Below are 17,034 nucleotides of genomic sequence, written 5' to 3' on the forward strand. Positions count from 1 at the left end.
GGGACAGTTCGCTTTGACACAAGGCTTTTTTTTTTCAGGATGCAGAGAAAGAATGCACGGAACCGTAACCCTAAACAGCTTCGACATAAATGAACGGAGCAGTGAGCGCACGTCCCCTCGCCCAATCTTGCTCGTTTCGACCTGGGGACCCAGCATACCATCGAGCCTGGACCGCCTCTGTCATGAACACGAACACGGAGCCTACATCAAGAGTTTGGTATCCAATATATACGTACAATTGCTTCCAACCAGCGCTACTCTTCATGAGCAGCAGGTATAGCTGTATTAAATCTGCAACGAAAATTGTTTCCGACCTCACAGGAGTACGGTGTCATGTCGTGGCGAATGCAAGAGTTTGAGCTCACGAATTTGCACCCGTAATATTTTTATACGCGTGAATTTGAAAACACTGACTGCTGATGAAATCAGCGTCCATCTGACCCCGAGTAAATTCCTAGCATGAGAGACTTGAGATGCCATTTGAGTTCTGAAGTCATTTTGAGTTCTCAGCCCATTTTGAGTTTTGAGTACATTTTGAGTTTTGAGTCCATTTTGAGTTCTGAGTACACTTTGAGTTTGAGTCCACTTTGAGTTCTGAGTACATATTGAGTTTGAGTCCATTTTGAGTTCTGAGTACATTTTGAGTTTGAGTCCATTTTGAGTTTTGAGTTCATATTGAGTTTGAGTACATTTTGAGTTTGAGTACATTTTGAGTTTTGATTACATTTTGAGTTTGAGTTCATTTGAGTTCTGAGTACATTTTGAGTTTTGAGTCCGAGTGAGTTCAGAGTTTTGCGCTCAATGTGAGTTTGAGTTTGAGTGAGCGCAGATGTGCTGCTCAGCATTGAGTCTGAGTTTGAGTGAGTGGTGATTCGAAAAACAAAATTGTGAGTGAGTTTGAGTGAGGCGCGCCTACTTTGCCGAGGTATGGTAAGAGTATTTCTGTGAAATTAAACACGTTTCAGCCGTAGGTAATGAAGTTATGGAAGCGTCGTCCATCACAATTTCTGTTTTGAGGTAAATGTTAGAAGACACCCTCCAACTTTATCTTTCGCTTGTGCACGACGTCGGCACCATTTTTTCATCAACTGCCCAGGGCCAGCGCCGCAGCACTCCCAGATCGGTTGCCCACATCGGCTTTGTGGGAGCATTTAGGGGCATTATACTCCTCGATACGCGAAAGTGCAAGCAGGCATCAAAAAATTCCATGAAGCAACGAACTTTCACTTCCAGCTTGACTTCCAGCTTGGCGCATTGAGCGTCGTCTGCTATTTGTAAATACTGAGTATGGGCGTAAATTTTACATGGCATGCCTCGTAAACGTCACATCCACGCTCAAGATCTACCGATCTTGAAAATTGCACGTGGGGTTACGTACGCTTTGCAAGCCGCACCGCACAAAAATGACAGAAAGCCATGCACAGTTACGCTGCACTGACCGCCACCGGCATTCCGCTGACGAGCGGGTCGCCACGGGCGGCGCTGTTCGCCGAAGCGACGGTGGTGCCATACAACGGCCGCCCGGTCCCTATGAAACGCTCTCTAGGAGAGGCCTACATCATAACCCTAGGCGTGGGTAATGTTATTGGTAAATTCAGAGTCAAAAAGGACCGGAAGAAAAAAGCCGCTCTTGCCAGGGCAGTCGCTTACGCTTTTCGATGCCCGAGGTTGGGAGTCTGGCTGTCCTTGTGACCGGTGACGACGAGACGAACTCGATCCGATCCCGTGCACGAGGCGCTAGTCGTTCCTCACGACGGGCTTCCTTTAAAGCCGCATCACTCCCGGACCTTCCACAGCGCTTTCACGTTGATAAATCTTCAATCGACTGCCCCAAAGCTCCCGCTTGCACCACCTTAGGTAGACTTAGCCCGACCGTCGGACTGTCCTGCACATTTGCTTTCCGCCGTCCCCACTGGTTCTTCTTTTTAAATGCAGAGCATTTCTTACTCTCACGATGTCATCCGTTCTTGGCGTCCGTAGTTGTCCGCATCGCTCGCCTCGACATGCCCGGCTCAGACGTTTCGCTATCCGCGCGATCAACATACGATAGCGCGCCCTGGAACGTTTCAAGGACACTCTCTCCCCTCTCTCGGACTTAACGTGCGCCGAGGCTGCCAATTTTACTGCTGACGAGCGCTCTCTCATCAGCAGTTGCCACAAGTGCAACAACATTAACGTAACGCAAACTACTTAACGTCGTGCGCCCCCGGAAATGATCTGCATTTGATCGTGCCCCTCGCGAGGGGGATGTTTCACTGCATCGCCATGCTGACAGTTTGCCACGCTTTAGTTTCAGTTCCGTATCTCCCCGCCGCGGCCGTGGAGAGAAGGCGGGCGGCCGCGACTCTCGCCACCGCGGCGCTGCGCTTGCGAGTTGCGCTAGGAAAGCGAGCGTGGTTGCTAGCGGGGAGCGAACGCATTCCGCTCGGCATCTCCGGTCTTCGCCACTTCTGGCTGCGCACAGCAAAAGAAATTTTACGTAGTGCTGCCACGTCTTCGTATGCAGCCCACGATGAGAAATGTCTTTCTTGCACATTTCCTTTTTTTCGTGGGTCCCCGCCACCACGCCGCACCAGCGAGTGCGGAGCTGCTCTCTAGATTGTGACGTCACCTTCCCGGAATCGCGCAGGCGGCCCGCGCCGGACCCTACCGGTTCTTCAGTCCCACTGACGTCGCCTCCCGAGAAATCGAGGCAGCCGCGAGCGAACCGAACTTCCCCGGCTCCGCCACGTGCCCCTTCGGAGCAGTGACTACGAAAAAAAAACGCACACTCAAAGCAGAAGGGGTGTCACTGCGAGCAGGCCTACTTGGAACTGATTCATTTTGAAAGTAATAGCGGACAGAAACGGGGACAAAGAAAGGAGTACACGGACAAGCGCCTCTATCAACTGATTGGATTATTAGAAAAAAACACAGACTTTTATACCCTACAACACTGCGCAGATCAGAACCCATCAACGGCACACATAGCAAAAAACGTGTACACTCATCAATTCACACCAACGATGATAGTAGCGAGACTTCCTTATCTAACAATGTTACTGAGGGATGGCTTCCACAATCTTCTTTTTGATGGGAAATATGGAATGCCTCAACGATCTCTCTTGACGTTTTATGGTGATGCTTGAACAAAATGACAGTGTTGTCGAAGCATGGTGTACATCCACACGCGTTGCCATGTAAGGCCAAATGTTTGCACGGGCGTCCTTTTAAACTAGATAAGTGTTCTCTTGGTCTTATATTTATACACCTTCCAGTCTGACCGACATACGCAAGACCGCACGCCATTGGTATCCGATACACGACATCTTTTATACAATCAACAAATTGCTTTCCATGTCTTACAGTACACTCATTCTTGCCTTCATTCTTTCCTTCTTTTTCATACTTTTGTTTGACCATGCAACACACACTTCCTATTTTGTTCTGTGCAGAGAACACCAGCTTTACACCGTAATTTTCTGCCACCTTCTTAATTCTATGGGAGAGTCCATGCACGTAAGGTATTACAGAAACCTTGGACCGTTCCTCTCTGGGCCTGCTTTCTTCCGTCGTGCGTTGTTTTTCCTGTTTTAATTTTCGCAGCAACCGGCCACACCATGCAAGCAAAACATTTTGCGGATAACCAGCGTCCCGCAACCGGCGTATTTGTTCCGAAAGCGTCATTTATTGCGTGACAGCACGACTTAATCAAGGCAGATCTTAAGCATGACTCAGCAATCCCATTCTTGACCAACCGCGAATGGTCTGAGACGTAGCTAAGCAGAGGCTTTCCAGCACGGGGAGAATACGCCCAGCATACATGATCCGATTGAAAGGTCAATTTTGTATCAAGGTACTGCAGCATATTATGAGCGGGTACTTCTGACGTGAACACCAAACCCTTGCCTCGTAACTTAAACGCGTCTAGCACCCGCCTCGTGAACACTTCTTTGTCGACTTTTGAACCCACAACTAAGTAACCGTCCACGTATCTCAACACCTTCTGAAGAACGCCATCTAAATCTTTGGCCAGCTCTCGGTCCACACTACTGAGAAAAATTGTGCTTAGGACAGGGGCCACCTTCGAACCAATGCACACATCTGTAGTTTTTATAAACGTCTCGACCCCAAACCCGACATGTGTGTTGTTCAAGTAGAAATGTAGAAGCTCTAGAAACGATTCCGCGGTCATTCCACAAGTGTGGCGGAAAGCTACTTCATTATTATCCTTTTTGACTCAGAAGGGGTGACTCAGCCGCGGAATCGCGACCAAAAATGGCCTTCACTTGCCCAGGAAGCCGCGCTATCGGCCGTCCGAATGAAAAAAGTTGAGAGCCTCTCCGGAAGTTTGTGATAAGCCCTGTTTAAATTAAACCTAGGGCTTAATTAAAACAATAGCCCTGTTTAAGCTTGAGCTTGGTCCGTTGCCTTAGGAAAAATACCAACAAATGAATTGGCCCCGCATCTGCTCCTCTGGCTGCAAATGTCGCGAAAGACGATGCCTCCCTTCTCTTTCCCTCCCTTAATGCCTTCTTTCTCTTTTCGGCTCACCTCTCATGCACTTCCTCTTCCGCCTCGTTCCTCCCAAGACAGCAGGCTAGAGGTTTGCTCAGGTAAACTTAGATTTGTTGCGTTCCACTTCTCCAAATCGGGTGCCTCGTTGGCAGTGGTTCCGTAAGGCGGAGACAGGCGTGAGCCGAGGCGCCCTACTACACGTTGCCCTGCGTCACGTGCGTTCCAAGCGGAACGTGGAACCTATCTAGTAGAACCTTTTGCTGCTGTTGCCGTTTGATATGTTTAAATGCCGCCAGCTAACGGTGGCACCACCAGGTGACGGTTTTCCGCAATTGATGCAGTATTTTATTCGGTATCGCGAAAACATAGCATCGTAATTATTTTAATAAACGAACACTGAAATGCCACTCATGTATTGATTTTCTGCATTATATTTGCGTAATATCTTGTTCTTGTCCAAAAATGTTCACAAGTATGAACATTAACACCGGACTTAGGCGTTTAGTTTCGGCGGTGGGTGTATAAACCTGTTGTGCAGATCCCGTTTCACTTTGACCGGGCGGCTCCGCGCAGGTATACGATCAGGGCGCGTGCTTGTTCGAGTTTCGTCGTGGGGCTCTGTGCTCAGTGAGGAAACGTCATCAGTGAGCGGCTCTCTTGCTTTTACAGTGATTGCGGCGGGGCTGCCCTGTGTTTTACGTTGGTATAGCCCCTTCCCCTTGGATGCCACGTACCTACTGTCCACTGGGCCACCAGATTAGACACCAAGGACACGTCATCATGGCTTCTTCAGAGGTTGTTCAGCCACAGCCAAAGGGACATGTTTTCTACTTCACGGCCCCGGAGGACGTCACCATGGATGACCTGCTGAATGCCCTTGAGAAAATCGTACTTCGTTATGGCCTGGACACCCTGATGCAAAGTTCTTCCCGGTGCATGCTACGGCTGCTGCTGCTTGCAAGACCTCTGAAAAAGAAGCCGTCGTTGTGAATGGTGTTTTGTACCTTGTGGCCTGCATGGGCCCTCAGGTCGTCTACGTGACGGTGTACCGCCTGAATCCCGTTTTGAGTAACGCGGATCTGGCGGCAGGATTGCGACCGTAGGGGAAGATCTTCAACGTGAACCAGCAGACGTGGAGGAGTCTCCGGCATATCAAGACAGGCATGCAACTTCATCAAGATTGGATTTCATGAAGATTGAAGGCGCAGTTCGAGTACTGAGGTGTGCGGCGGGTATGCGCCCGCTGTGGCCGGGCCGATCAAGTTAGCGGCTGCAAGGCCCTTGGTCCATGCTGTTCGTACGGCCACGGCGATGTCGACGGTTACGCCCAGTGTCGTCGCTGCAAGAACAACCATGCCACCGCCGACTGTCTTCGGTCCTGCTCCTATGCGGACGCGGCGAGCAATTTCTCTGACAAGCTTTGACCCGCCACCCCACCCCAGTCAGCAGGCTCTCGAGAGTACAAGCAACTTTCCCGAGCTACCCCCGGCACCCTTGAGCCTGCCTGCCAAGGCGTCAAGCAAAGGCACTGCTCTGGACGTAACCGCAACGACTGATGAATCTCCAAGCGACAGTCAAGAGATGGAACTCGAAAGCTGCCTGTCTCCTATGGAGGAAGAGATGGCACCTGCGGAAGAAGCCATTTCATCGTCTTCGACCGATGCCTCCGACTTCACGATGCCCAGCTCTGCCGAGTAGAGTGACCTCGCGGAGCAGCCTCAGCGTGAGTCAGGGCGTGCACTGGAAAAAGTTATCGCACTCCGTGGTTCATCCAGCGGCTCGTGCAGCCACCGGAAGGAACGCAGCAAGCCCGGCACGAGCAACAAGGCAGCGGTGGACCTTTCTAACCTCGCCTCTAAGTCGCCTGTAGCTGGCCACACTACGTACCACAGTCAAGGACCCCCCATCTCTCCACCCATCTCTCCTAGAGCGGCTGGAAGCGTGCACCAAGCGAAGTCAGCCTTGTTCAGCTGTCTCAGGTGATGCAGGAGGCACTGACGAGCATCGCACTGCCGGCCCCTCCCTCGTTGTGAGCGACCCTTGCCTCGTGAACCCGCTTAACGAAGTCCATGACTTGCTTCCTCCCCGACCCTCTCCAGCGGATGGCCTAGATGGCTCCAAGCGGGCGTTGCCGTCGTCCTGAGCGGACACCGAAGATGCCGGCGACAAGAAGAAACTGTGCGTCCAAGTCGACGTGCCTTGAGTTTTGAAGATGGGAATGTTGGACAAACAGAGGCTGTGGCGCACTATGGTCTGCCGCAACACATTGACCTTCTCTTTCTGCCGGAGTGCAATTTCAGTACTCCACGCGACGTTCTTTTGCTTCGCGAGCGCTCTTGTGTGCAAGCCTTTTTTACCGTGTCAGGCAGGATGTCTTTGGGCTAGGCTTCGTATGTCTGCGCGAGAGGTTGCGCCGGAAGGCTCATTGCACGTTTGGGATAGGAGGGCGCCTGCTTGGGGTGGATTTTTTCTTGCTCACTCGCCCCGTCTGAGCTGTTGTTGTGTATGCACTTGCGCAGCACTCTGAGTGGTCTTCTTTTTTCGCATCCCTCGACGCGTTTATGCTCGAACCTTACCCTAAATTTTCGGTGAGCGATTCTAATTGTGTGACCAAGCCTCAGCGGGATGTTGGGGGACGTGGACAAGGTCGGCCCTTTAGCGGTGCAAGGGCGCTGAAAGTACTTATCGCTCAATTTCATCTTTCCGACGCGTGGGTGCAGCTCCACCGCGACAGGTTTGTTGCTACTTGGGAAAGGGGACAATCTGGCAGTCGGCTAGACAAGCTTAATTCTGTGACGTCCTCTCCTTCCCGGCTGGAGTTCATCGCGTGTCCGATCACCGGGTGTTAGCAACGCTTAACCTTCGCAACTGTACGCCCCGCCACCAGCCGGGGCGGAAGGATGAGCGTCTGCTAACTGACAGTGACAGTTCGGTAGAATTCACTGCTTCGAGGACTGCCCTGCACAAGTTGAGTTCCCTCCCTTGAGATGAGTGGAGGGATCACTAGCGCGTGCTTTTTTTTAAAGGAGGGTCGTGCGCGAATGCGCGCATCACGGCAGCGCTTAAGCCACGTTGAGGACACTTCGCATCGTATAGAGAGGGGGCACCTTAACCTTCGCCATGCGGTACTATGCCAACCTGCTGAAAATACGCTACGAGTCCATCTTACGGCAGTCATTGCAAGCGGCGAGCCAAGCGCAGATTTTGGGCAGATATATCCGAGGTATTCGTGGAGCATTTCTCCACCGTTTTCTCAGCCGAGAGCGTATCTTGGAAAACAGAGGAATTTGAGGACAAGCTTAGAGCATTTTGTGGGGTGCTGCCTTGCGTGCCAGATCATTTTTTTGAGTCGCTGTGTGCTTCTGTGGATGTCGACGAGGTGAGCGAGTGTGTTAAAAAATTGAATGGTGCGTCGGCGCCTGGGCCTGACGGTATCCCTGCTAAATTTTACAAGTTTTTTCCTGTCATTCAGGGTGCACTCCTCGACATAGTGAACGGGTTTCTGCAGCGCGGAGTGCGACCTGAATAGTTCCGTGAGGGCAGTGGCATTTGGATCGCAAAACCTGGCGGGGATCCTACGCAGCCCCAGGCGTATCGACCGATTACAATACTGAACACTCACTACAAGATTGTAGCATCCATGGCACCGATTGCGCAAAACACAAACAAGTACAAAGAAGAAACGACGAGGAAGCGCGCACAAAAGAGCGCCTTTGTTTGCTTTTTGCGCAGTCGGTACCATGGATAGATTCCAACTAGGCCGGCTCACGGTGAAGATTCTAGCCTCTATTTTGGGCAGACGCACAAGTACCGTTCTTCCCGATATTATAAGTCAAGTGCAAACATGCAGTGTGCCAGGTCGCACATTTTTCGCGTCCCTGGCATTGAGTCGCGATTTCTTCAGTTACGCGACAAGGTTATGCTTCACCTCTCTCGATCAAGCGGAAGCTTTCGACAGAGTGGAACACCGATACTTGCAAGGCGTTTTGCGTCAATATGGTATTCCGCCAGACTTTGTCGGTACGCTCGAGCTGTTGTACTCGGACTTGAGCGTTGGAATCCTTGTCAACGGGCTTTTAAGTAGTCCGCTCTCTGTCACCCGTGGGATACCGAGGGGCTGCCCCTTGTCGCCTTTGCCTTTTGTCATTTGTCTGGACCCGCTGCTCCGCCGTGTTTTATGCAAGCACTGCCATCCGCGGGTTGGCGCTGCCAGGCATAGGCCAAGTTAAAGTGTCCGCGTATTCGGCCGACGTGTCCCTGTTCAGTCTGAACGAGGACAGCTATCAAGCCTTTATGCGGCTATTGTATGAGTACAGGGAGTTCGACTGAGGAGAGGAAAAAGTATGCCGGTGCGTTTCGCCCCATTTGCGTCTTGCTTGGCGGACGACGTAGATTGGGTGACGAGTGTTCGAGTAGTTGGCGTGGTGTTCCATTCCTCGCGTGAAGTGGCGTGCAGTACGTGGAAGCGCCTCCTCGAGACTGCGGAGGAGCGTCTTGCAGTTGCAGCAACGTTCAGGTATGCCTTCGCAGAGCAAAGCTACATAATAAAGTCGTCCGTATCGGCCGTGCTTTTTTATGTAGCACGCGGAGCGAAACCGCCGCGTCATTTCACCCGACAGCTCGCCACGAAGTTTGGATCGTTATTTTGAGAGGGCAAGACAGAAACACTCTCGCGAACGCTGTAGAGACTGCCCAGGACAATGAGTGGTTGTAGTCGGCCTTGGTTTGGCGGTACGTGTTGGCGGTACGTGCAGTGATCGACCTTCCAGACTCGAACGAGTACCCCGGGAAGGCGCTGTTACAGTTCTTCCTCGGAACTTCTCGTCATTATTTTATGATGCACACATCGCCGGACCTTCTGCTGAGCAGCCGCCGCCATTTTATACGAATGTTACAAAAACATTCCAAAATCTCCAGTCTTTCTTGCCAAGCCTAAGTTTCAGGAAAGTACGGCAAGCCAAGTGTGCGAAAAACTGGCAATAACCCAGTTTGACAACCAACACATAGGAAGATCATGCGGTGTCCGTTTGGCATCAGCTGACTTCGGCAGCACTCCGGGCTGATGTTCGGTATTTCGGATGGTCACGTGGCTGGGAAGTTATCCCGACGTGTGAACGTCTGGCGAGATTCGGCGCTGTGCGTTCCGCACGTTGACCGCAATGCGGCCACACTGAAATATTAGAACATGCCTTGTTTCGCTGTCGTGTAGCGGCAACGTTTTTGACTGTAATAAGCCGGATGTTCGGACTCAGACCTGGAATGAACACTCGTTAAAATAATGTGCTGGTGAATTTTTTGGTGTGCGCTGGTGCTTTTGTTTTGTAAAGAAATCATGGTGCTGCACGTCCACGAGCCCGGCCGCAACGGGAAATGTTCCCACTGTTGTGGCCTGTCTGGTGAATTCTCATGGGTCACATAAAGCACTAGTTGGCAGGTCTAAGAGCATAAACCCACGCCTCTGTAAACCAAAAACAAAAAATTTATATGCTTGCATGTGTATTTATTTTATTATTCTTCGGCCTTATTGGTCTTTCGATGCCGTGATGAAAGGCTTTTCACTTGTAGCACACGCACCGCCAGAGCGCACCGCAGTATCCGGCGCGGAAGCCTGTCCCTTTGCAATGGCCGTCGCAGAGCAACTCGTTTGGACATCCAAATCTGAGGGCTGGAGGAGAGAAACCTTGGTTTAAAACACGTCTAAAACATTTCAGTAGAATTGTCTGCATATAGGGCAGACCACGCCAACGAGCGGTCAAATGGTAATTTGCACAGCGAGAGGGTACAGAAGGGTGAATAATACTTGATCTTCTATATCCGAGAATGGTTATTCCATTATAGGATGTAGTAACCGTGCAAACATAGGGCTACCGAGTTGTCGCCTCGACGAATGGAATCATTATACAGTAAAATGTTTTAATTTTGTAAATATGCTCTATAAAGCGGTTGTAAACGTTAGGTGGTTCCACGAAAAAGCCCCGCTAATCAAGCTATATCTTCAGGGTTACGACAGAAGTGCTCACACGACGGCAGGAGTATCGACTTCCACTGTATTTTTTTGTTTTATTGCCATTCACTTGTCTATACGTCTACATTTACGGCTTTGCACTACATTGTGTTTTGTTGCTTCAAATATTGTGCATTTATATGTAACTTAGCTTAGACCAATGTTTGCTAATCATAATACTATGCAGTTATGTGTACTTCTCTTCTCTCTTCCGTAGGTTTGCTCATGTTTATTTTTAATCACTGCTCCGACAAACTCACTTTGTGCATTTTTATAGAGGGTCCCGTTACAGTCTGCGGACTCTGGGACCCTCTTCTGTATATTAATATGCTTGTATACCTGTACTCAAAAATAAATTTGATTTTGACTTTAAAAAAAAAAGAAGATGGTTCCAGAAAGTACGATTGGCCGAAAACCGTTACATTGTTTTGAAGTAGCTCATAGAAACGTACCCTAGTTCACCTACGCGTTTGATAGCCACGTAAACAAACGCCTTTGTACCCAATATGGGCGTCTTAGCTATTTATTTCGGGGTCCAAGCGCGGATGGAAAGAAAAGAGCAGACGGTAACAACTCGCACACATTGGGGTGCCTAAAATACTACGAAGACAAAATACCTAACAAGGATTTATGCGTCTACAAACCCCACAAAGAGCGAAACATTTTTGTTTCAAGTAAGGAGCCAACTAACGCTGAGAATAAATAATGAATATGCGGAAACTCCTCTTTTCGAACATTAGCGTGTTTACAGTTTAGTGCAACTCAGTGTTTCCTGTTACTGTATTTGCTAGAGAGCTTTGATAGGTGATAGTGGTATTTTACTTGAAACCGCCTGCATTTAAATGCAGAAAATTGAGCTAAAGGTACGCAGAAAACTGTTATAACTTCGGCTCATTCCTATAAGGAACCGCGTGAATCACGCAAGATGAGGACGTCATCGGCTGCTCTTTTTTTCTTCTACTTCCTCTCGCTTCCGGCGTGGCCGAGCGGATGGGAAAGATGTAATTGGGAGCTAAATTAGGCAGCCGATCGTTACAAAGAAGGCGGTAGTGTTGAGGTGTTACGATAATCGGTTTCGCGAAATAGTTTATCTCTAAAGTTCCATTCCTCCGCAAGCAGCGGAAAGTGGCTTCATTCCGGAGAAATATCGTCTGATTGAAACTATTCGGTGCGAAACTTATACCCGTGCTTTTTTTTTTTTTTTACGGGGACAGACGTTGGCACCACCCTTTCTTTTCCGTTCGCCGCAAAGAGATTACTCGTAGTGGCACTCAGCAAGGTGTGCTACTTGTGCGGTCTCAGTTAGGGATCTGTAAGGCTGTGGCCCCTCGCTTAGGCGCCTCCCAGCACTCCATGCATCTGTCGTTATGCCGCCGCCTCTTTTTTGGGGAACACCAAAGAAGGGTTGACAGTTTGCAGCATGCTCGCGAGGTAGGCAGCTCAGTAAGCCACGCGTAGCTATTGAAATGCCCCGCAGATTGTACCCTGCAATTTTATAGTTTCCGAGAATCGACTGGGATAGCGCAGTTATGGTCATTAGATCTACTAACTTTGATTAGAACTTGATTCGTAAACAACAGAGCGAACTGTCGTATATGAAGACAACGAACCAAATTTAGTGCTACAGTTATGAATGGGTAAATGATATATTGACAGACACAAGGAGCGGGCACTGACACTTGTCGCAAATTCAGTTCACTGCAATTCCACCAATTCATTTTTAAATCACGCGTGACATCCCGTTCGTTGAAACGGAACGTTTTAATTTCAATACAAACTTCTCACTGTCAACAGATACTTCCTAAAATCTGAGATTATTGAAGGCAGGTGTTTTGAATGGCCCATATACCAGACTACGTCCATCATTCAGTGCGACAACAGGCTATCCAGAGTAAGGTGGCGTGTGCCAGGGCCGCAGAACAAGTACTTACCATGTGCTACATACTTGGGTTCTTCATGCCAAGGTAGCACATAAGGTGCTTCTGGAACTAAAAAAGAGGAAAAAATAATCGAAGGTTGGGGACATCTAGAAATGCGTTCTGGGAAACGCATGGGTCGCGGGTTTCAGAACGCTTCGTTGCCCAGCGCCCCAACGCGAGACCGTGATGTCCGTTTGCGCAGTATTCTGTTGAACAGAGAATAAAACGACCTCTCCTCTCGGACTAAGTGGACTCGAGGTGAAGTTATTGGTAATGGCGCTCGAGTCCTGGGTTCGAGGATCAGCGGGTTTCCCCTTTTTTATTTTAAAAAATTTCCTAAGATCAATTATATTCGTTGTCTTCATTAATAGTGGTGGTTTGGTATTTTTAGGTTACTTCCAGTACAGCGCAAAGCGTTTAATTAACGTTCTACATTGCGCAAAGTGACATCACACATGTCACACGGGTGGCCCTGGGCAGAAAAAGGCTTCAAAACAGGCCACAGGTTGTCTGAGTAACAGCGTCGCTCGTCTGCCGAGAGCGCAGCAGGAGCGGAGTGTGGTAAAGCGCTGCGAGTAAATACCATGCTCTAAGTAGTATACATCGTATACGTTATAAAATTGTTGCTTCGCCATTTATTTCAAGGTTGCCCTACGCTCGGTAACAAGTTAAGGACGGCATGTAACACATCATTGCTCCTCAGCGACGGCCCCAGATGTCAACGGGCCCGCGCGTTTTGAAAGCAGATTGTCATGAATGCGTGATATCGTCTGTCTTTTCTCACATCTCTCTTTTCTTCCGCCAATTCTGGTGGGGGGAGTAAATAATATTTTCCTTACCATGTGCAACGATCTTGGGCACTTCATGCCATGGTGGCACGTATAGCGGTGGTGCAGCAACTGAAAAATAAACGGGAGGATTCTCATTATAATCATAAATTACCTTGCAGTTCAAAGATTACGAGTAGTAGTTCTTCTTCAGGTACAATACGCACAGTCAAAGCAAAGCTCGCTTTTATGTTTGTATAAAACCGTTAAGGTGGCTGGTTCCATTACTAAACCGCTGATCCGCTGCGATCGCTCAGAGCTCACGGCGTTGTGTAGGTGTTCCAAAAGAGCAGGTTTCCATACCGCTCGCCTACGATTGTTTCTCTTTTATAGAGGTGGAAAACGAAAAAACCGCCTGTTTTTATATTCCGGTGCGGGGTAAATATTCCGGTGTAATCTAAAATTATACCTAAGTCATTCATTACATCTGGCCTCACAGTAAAGGTGTAGCTTGGCACCACAGACCCTGTTTTCATTGAAGCTTCACATAACCTTGCTCGAGATTGTAAAATGCGTACCGAATTTATTGGCCATTTAGGATAGCCCGCCCGCTCAATAAAATAAACAAGATGGCAAAAGTACTTGCTCAGGCTAGACGCTTTAGAGGCACATGCAGTGCACAATTTCCGCAGTTGAAAGATTCTCTTCAACAGTCAAACTGCAGTGTATATTGACCGGGAAAAATAACTGTTTTTAATGCGGGACACATCTTGCACGAACCGGAAGTAACTTTCTGTGTCGTTTGTTGGAAGCAGCCCAGTTAGTTTATTGTGATTTCCGATTTTATGTTCTACGCGCTGACGCTCCATCTCGGCTAATGAGGGGCGACGCAGTTCATGGCTCCTGAGTAGACTTGACCACTTGGTGATTTTTAGCCTGGATCGAAATTTGGGCACACGAGGTTTTTGTTTTTTGCGATGAATGCAAAGACGGCTGCGGCGGTCAGGTTGGAACCAGCGACCTCGGGATTAGCAGCGCAACTCTTCAATCACTGCATCTCAACGGCCGATGACAGCACACCTAGGAGGACGTGTAGTAGAAAAAAAGGCCCTACAGGAACAGTCTGTCATCACGAGGATTACATAAACAAATAAATCTGCAAAGTACGCCGGTTGGTCAGACTGCGTAAATAAGCACACTTTAGAGCACTGTAAACTCGGCAACACCTCACGGAAACTGAGATTGCGTCGCGGTCGTACTGGGTGCTCTGTTACAAAAACTAAACGTAGGACTGCAATTACTAAATTAAACTCCACAAAACCACGGCCTTCAGGTGTACGGGCTAGCACAGAATGCATCTCGCGGCAGTCATGTGCTGAATACAAGGTTTTGTGAACTCCTCGCTGATGGCACTTTTATAGCTCCACTGCCTTGGCTCGGAACGAGCATTGTGGAGAGCTTTGTTCTTAAGCATGTACTCGGAAATATTTTTCATTACTGTATGCAATCGGATATTATCCACTTTCAAGAAATAGCATGGTAATATCGTCAGGTTCTGATTGAATTACCTAAAATATTAGCGGATCTTAGTCGTACCCAGTTTTGCTAATTATACCGATTTATAGACCCAGCCGAGAAAACTTGCTTATCTTTAAGACCCGCATCTGGGTTCGTCACGTCATCGACTATACTCACAAGTCAAGCGATATATGTTCCCAATAATCTGGGCAACCCTACGTGCTACGTCTTCCCAAATTTAACCGCCGCGGTTTCTCCGTGACTTACCGACATAAAGACAGATGAAGTAGCCCAAGAAATGCCGTCGTCTTTTAAAAGCTGATTATTTGCATCTTTTCGCCTTAATAGCTGCCGGACCAGTCTGACGATCATTTCTCTAGTCCCTCCAAAAGCAGCTATTTTTTAGAAACGATCAAATCCCCAACTGCTTAACTTGACTTCAGCTGATAAAAGAACGCGTTTTAAATCCTCAGCTAATTTATTGGCCACTGCTGTCGCGCCACCGGCCGCCCGATTGATTTTTTATTTTCTATTTTTTTTGTCTACTATGACTTGATTTTTTTTTTTGCTTTTTACTCGTGGCACTGGGAACGAGGGACCTTGTTTCATTTGGAGGGGACGCTCCCGGAAAGTACAGTATATTCTTCCTTCTCTAATAGCCACGCTAATGGAATAGGTTTCCGAGACTATCCAAAGGGTGCCAATTACACAAAACACACCGAACTCGTTTTAGTTCTGCAAATTACGGCACAGTGATAGCAAATGAAGAAGAATGACACTAGATGACAATCACAAATGCACCGACCTCTTTCGCGCAAAATGTCTTAATGCCGCCTCAATGCCGTTGCCTGAAGGCCTAACCGGCGTTCAGTGCATTCAAATGTTTGATACCCAGATTTATTCTCAGCTCAGGTATAACCCGTGATTGGGAATTCTTTAGGCCTAACTATGATGAAAAACTATTCACAAGTACGTCACCTGTGATCCATTTTGTGAATTCGGCAGGTAGGCGGACCTTCGGTAAAGGGAAACACGGTTATGCCCCTGACGTTCTGCGTTGGTTGCATCTGAAGATGGGCATGTTTTAAGAAAGATGTTTCGTTTGGAAATTCAGCCTTGCATTTCGGGGTAGTTTCTTCTCCAGTATTTGTATTTTCTGCTGTGGGCCTCTTGGGTTAGCTCATAGAATCGTTTTCGTTCTGATATAAAGTCCGCACATGGTGGCCGCCATCGGAGATAAAAATAAATTTTAGTTCTCTTCTGCTTCATGAGACACATCATCCATTAGGAAGGTCCAGGACACACGAATACTAAGTGAAGAGAATTTTGAACAGCCTAATTTGGTGTAGCTAATTAGCTTTAACAATCGGGAGCACCGAATCAAGCTGCCGGTCAATCTGTGGTGAGTGCGAACTTGAGGGAGCAAGGCTCCAGGGTGCGTGCACGTTCCGTGTGGTCAGGCACCTTCTTACCCAGTCATGGCTCTCGTCCGAAGCTACTCCTCCCACTGACGCACCAAGCAATAGCTTGGTATTTAATTTTTCGCAGTTTGAGCGATTGAAATTGGCAAAGAACCGTACCGCCCCACTCTGTGTAGGCTCCCGCTAAGACGCTTCAACTGAGGCCCGAAAACAACGGCGAACATTAAAAATTTTGAATACGCGACTTCGCAGTGCCCATGATTCTATTTGATTGTTCAAGTTGCTTTCCCTGGTCCTGATTTCCTTGGGCACCGTGTGAACTTGATTTTACAATTCCACGTTTGTCCACACGAGGGAGAAGTACGCCTGTGAATAATAAAGTGGAGCTTTTTTGGAAACTTACCAATTCCTGGCTCGACTGCGACCACCTCACCAGCACACTCCCATTTGGTGGATACTGAAATCAAGGGTGCAAGTAACAAACTGTCAAATAGCGAAGGGCGAGGCAGGGTTTTTAGAGAAACAAAGTTTATAGGAGCGAACTTGTTTCATTTCATTTCATTTCATTTATTTCGCCCTTAAGGGCCCGAAGGCATTACATTAGGGGGGACAAGTGACAAGATAGGGTACAATGTTCAACAGAAAAAAGCAAAAAAGCAAATAAGTTTACACAGGAGACAGGAATCAGAAATCACATGAACGAACTAGAACAAAAATAAAAAAGAATAAACGATGTTTTACATATGTTAAACAATTGCAGAGCAAAACTGAGCACAATTCTAAAACGATTAGCGATATACACGGAGTAGTTGAAATTATCAGAAAAAACGTTCGTTCAGCTTTGCGCGGAATGTTTCCCTGTCGGCGCATGATGCGGAGTCCTCCGGTAAGGCATTCCAGAGGGCTAT

At 48.3% G+C, this 17,034-nt stretch overlaps 1 long non-coding RNA gene across 1 annotated transcript; it reads right to left on the reverse strand.

The window, feature by feature from the left end:
- Positions 1-9,993: 9,993 nt before the first annotated feature.
- LOC144137559 (uncharacterized) lies at positions 9,994-16,636 on the reverse strand. The gene is made up of 4 exons (XR_013315683.1): positions 16,530-16,636; positions 13,260-13,319; positions 12,433-12,489; positions 9,994-10,162 (listed from the first exon to the last, which is right to left on the reverse strand). It is a non-coding gene; the product is annotated as an uncharacterized LOC144137559 (long non-coding RNA).
- Between the last annotated feature and the right edge of the window lie 398 nt (positions 16,637-17,034).

This window comes from Haemaphysalis longicornis, unplaced genomic scaffold (assembly GCF_048455015.1).
Source record: "Haemaphysalis longicornis isolate Haplotype H1 unplaced genomic scaffold, Haemaphysalis longicornis Haplotype H1 scaffold_40, whole genome shotgun sequence".
NCBI classification, from domain to species: Eukaryota; Metazoa; Arthropoda; class Arachnida; order Ixodida; family Ixodidae; genus Haemaphysalis; species Haemaphysalis longicornis.